This window comes from Elephantulus edwardii, unplaced genomic scaffold (assembly GCF_000299155.1).
Source record: "Elephantulus edwardii isolate Elephantulus edwardi_28Jun2011 unplaced genomic scaffold, EleEdw1.0 scaffold00072, whole genome shotgun sequence".
Classification (NCBI taxonomy): domain Eukaryota; kingdom Metazoa; phylum Chordata; class Mammalia; order Macroscelidea; family Macroscelididae; genus Elephantulus; species Elephantulus edwardii.
The window spans coordinates 14,328,900-14,333,811 of record NW_006399822.1 but is presented as its reverse complement, the minus strand read 5'-3'; positions in this window follow the sequence as shown (position 1 = coordinate 14,333,811).

Sequence of the window (4,912 nt, the reverse complement as noted above, 5' to 3'; positions counted from 1 at the left end):
TGGCAATTGGACAATTAAAACAGACATTTGGATGTCGGGGGAAGAAGAACAAACTGGGGAGGAGGGTGGAGAGAATGGTGCGGCAATGAAGGAATGAAAACCCAAAATCCCTGTAAATGTTCATTAAAACTAATAAAATTTAATAATAAAAAAAAGAAAAACCAACAACAACAAACAGAAAAAAAATTAAAATAATGAAAACTTCACATTTTCTATATCCATTCCAAGCTATCTCCTAGCTTTCACCTTGTACCCAAAGGTACATAATGTGTACAGTATATAAAGCTACAAGGAGTGGTGTGAGTTGCAAAAACCTTATAAAACATGTGCCATTTGTGTAAAAATGCAGTATTATTTGAAAATTAGCCCTTCTAATTAGGGAGCCCTGGTGTCCTAGTGACAAGAAGCTGCACTTCAATCCCTAAGGTACTAGGTTCCAGGCCACTAGCTGCTCAGCAGGAGAAAAATGAGCAATCTCTTCCCTTTCAATCTAAAAAACGGCTAAGGGTCTGCTATATGTCAGATCTGACTCTATGGTACAAAACAACAATGATACTTACCTTCATATAAAGCAAAAATCAAGAAAATATGGACCAAAGATTTCTGAAAAAAAATTATAATATATGGTCATGGGGGGAGAGCTCTAATCTGAAACAAAAGTGAAATAAACAAAGGATATCTAATTCACTGCATGGACTCAGAAACCACTCATAGTATCTGCCATACAACAGTTTTCCAAAGGCTGTAATTCACAAGTGAGAAACTTTGTAAGTAACCAGTATAAGATAAAAAATAATAGAACTTAAAAAAAAATACACACAACATTAAAAATAAATAAAGTCCTGAACCAGAAGGCTTCATGACTAGATTCTACCCATCATCCAGAGAAGATCTATCACCAGTTCTACCTGGAATATTTAAAAATTAGAAAAAGTTGGAACACTCCTAGAGTCATTTTATGAAGTAAGCATAACCTTAATGCCAAAGCCAGACAAATGTATTACCAAGAAAGAAAACTACAGACCAATATCTCTCATGAATATACATGCAAAAAAAGAATCCAACAGTATATTAAAAAATAGTAATAATTCATCATGACCAAGCAGGATTCATAACAGTCATACAAGGATGGTCCAACATAAGAAAAATAATCAGTGTAAGTCAAACAAAGCAAATAATAAGAACCACATGATCCCAGTAATTGGTGCAGAAAAGGTTTTTTTACAAAATCCATCACCTCTTCCTGATTAAAACACTTAGTGAAATAGAAATACAAGGGCATTTCCTCAACATAATAAAAGTATATACACACAACCATGAACCAGTATCATTCTCAATGGAGAAAAATGAAAAGCATTCTCCTTTGCAAACTTCTATACAATATTGTATTGGAAGTACTTGCTAGGGTAATATGGCAAGAGATCCAAATTAAAGGCATCCAGATCAACAAAGAGAAGGTTAAACTGTCACTATAAGCAGATGGCATAACAGTGTACACAGAAAATCCCAAGGACTCAACAAAAAAACCATTAGAGCTAATGGACAAGTTTAGTAGAGTGGCAGGATACAAGATCAATATACAAAAGTCAGTAAGATTCCTCTATGGTATTACAGAAAACACAGAAAAGGAATCTAAGAAAGCAATACCATTTACAATAGGCAGTCACTAATGGAGATACTTGGGAATAAACCTAACTTGAGACACAAAAGAAACAATGAAAGACCTATTGAATATAGTGAAAATTACAATATTATCCAAAGCAATCTACATATTTAGCATAATCTCAATACAGATATCAAATTCATTTCTCAGAGAAATAGAAAAGGCAATTGGCAAGTTTATTGAGAGAAGAAATAGATCTCGAATAAGCAAAGCACTTCTGAAAAACAAGAATGAAGTGGGAGGCATAGCACTCTCTAATCTCAAAACCTACTGCACTGTTGTAATAACAAAAACAGTATGGTACTGATATTACAACAGGCATATAGACCAATGGAACAGAATTGAGAACCCATAAATCCAGCAATCTACGGTCAACTGATATTCAACATGGAAACAAAACTTATCAAATGGGGAAACAAAAACCTGTTCAACAAATGGGATGGGCAAAACTGGACTGACTACACTACCTGCAGAAAGCTGAAGAAGGATGCACATCTCTCATCATAGACAGAAATCAACTCAAGATGGATCAGAGACCTACAAATAAGCTTAGAAGGCCTAGCCTATGGTATAAAGAGGCTGACAAATACAGCCAGAAATAAATAACCAGGAAAGGATAAAACTGATGAATGAGACTTTCTAAAGATTTAATCACTGTGTGCATCAAAAACTTTTTCCAATAGGGTGAAAAAGAAACTTACTGACTGGTAAATACATTTGGCAATACCATCTCATAGAAGAATCACATAACAAAAGTTTACAAAATACTGCAAGGCCTCCACAAGAAAGAGACTAATAACCCAATCACAAACTGAGCAAAAGACATGGAAAGAACTTTCACAGAGGAAGACATCTGAATAGCCTGCAGACACATGAAGAAATGCTAAAAATCACTGACAGTAAGAAAGATGCAAATCAAAACCACAATGATACAACACCTCACCCTAGTAGCAGTGGCAAAATTTAACAGGAAAGCAAGTAATAAATGTTGGAGAGGGTGAGAAAAGACAGGAATGCTCATACAGTGTTAGTGGGATTATAAAATGGTACAATCACTCTGGAAGGCAGTTTGATATTTCCTCAAAAAGCTGAACATAGAAATTCTGTATGCCTCAACTATTCCACTGCTTAGAATATGAAAACTGAGTCACAAACAGAGATCTGTGCACCAATGTTCATAGCAGCATTATTCACCATCACAAAAACATAGAAACAGCCCAAATATCCAACCTCAATCGAATGAAATGAGAAATTGTGGTACAGTTACACAATATAATACCACCCCTCATGCTGGAACAATAATTTCAAAAATTATTACATAACTTGGGAAGGACTGGAGAGTATTATATTAAGTGAACAAACTCAGTCCCATAAGAACCAATACTGTATAAGACCATTATTGTTGAAATATAAAGGTAACTAGTAAAACAGTATGATAATTCAAGGGAGGAGCAGAAGTCAATGAGGATGGGCAGAAGAGAAATCATAGGGTTACACAATTTGATGGGTAGAGGGAAGGGGAGTAAAGGGTCTGAGAAAGATCCAGTGAGGATCTGGAAAGATGAGGCAATGGTGGACATATTTCGATATTGATAAATTTTATAAAATATAATGAATGGGAGTGATTATATGAAACAGAAGGTGAATGAAAACAGTGTGAGAAGCATTATACACAAACTTTGCAAGCAAAACAATACAAAATAAAAATTTCTTTAAAAAAACAAAAGAAGATGGAAGGCATACACACATGGTACCAAAAAACCCAAACAAACAAACAAAAAACAACAACAACAACAAAAATAAACCAGAGTACTGAGTTTCTGTTTGAGGTAAAACATCTGCAGATAGCAATGTTGTTTTCATGACACGTTGAATGTAATTAATGCCACTGATATAGCTTGGAGAGGGACATCATGCTTGGGAGGGTGGAGGAACAGCGCATGAGGGGAAGACCCTCTATGAGATGGATTGATTCGGTGACTGGGGTAATTGGGATGGGTGTGTCAGAGGCAGTGCAGTTGGCGCAGGATAGAGCAGGGTTTAGGGCTGTTGTGCATAGGGTCGCTATGAGTCGCAAACGACTCGACGGCACATAACAACAACAACAACATAGCTATTTTTAAGTAAACCAATTAATACTTATATGGTTAAAATGTTAATTTTTTTTATTCGATATATTTTAATGCATATACATAGAGAGAGAGAGGGGGTGGCCTAGTGGTAAGAAATTGTCCTGCCAACTCAAAGGCATGTGGTTTAAAATTGCCAGCTGCTCTGGAGAAGAAAAATTAGTAATTAACTCCTATGAGCATAACTGTCTCTGAAAACCCACTGGAGAGTCAGCTGTGAGTCAGTTCTAATTTGATGCTACACAACAAGCAGCATACACAGACAGTCTGTGTATGTGTTATGTGTCTCCTGACATACAGTCTGTGTCCTAGAACACTGTTTATGACCTCTAGTCATCTAAGTTCGTTGTTCAAATACTTTGCTGTTGCATTGATTCCTTCTCATCAGTACCCTCTATCAAGTCGCTGAGGCTCTAAATCTTTCTTGAAGGAGACTGCCCCATCTTTCTCCTGCTGAATAGATGCTAATCACCCCCTTTTCAGTTAGCAGAGCAGTTTAATGCTCTAACCCTCCAGGCTGCAATTATTCATTAACTGTTCTTTCCTTACATATCCTCTGTCCTTTCTGAGAAAATACTCCTCCAAGATCAGAGCTCACACCGACTTATTATTCGGTTCTCAGGATCTGAGGCAAAACCTGATGTCTATCAGACAGGCAGGCATTCATATAGTCTTGAACTAAATTTAAAGATGGCGTCAGAACCAAAAGAAAACATCTGAATGTATTTGTCCAAAAAGTTAAATCCTCAATGCCACATTTCAGACCCTATCGACCCATAATTCCTGTCTTAAGCAGAGTTAGTGTTATGCAGTGTTTCCCCAGATGCTGAACTATCTCCTAAATAAGGCCTTTCACAAAATGGCCAGTGTGAGAAGCAAGAAAGACTGGACTCCCAGAACACACAGATAGAACTATTTAACCCCAGAACTGCAGCTCAGTTCCTGTTTCTTTAGAAAACAAAGCAAAACTGTCACCAATTCTACATAAACTATTTCAGAAAATAGAAAATGACTGAATTCTCCCAGATTCATTCTATGAAGCAAACATATCCTTGATACCAAAGCCAGAAAAAGCACCACTAAAATAGAAAACTATAGGCCAATATCTCTCAAGAACATA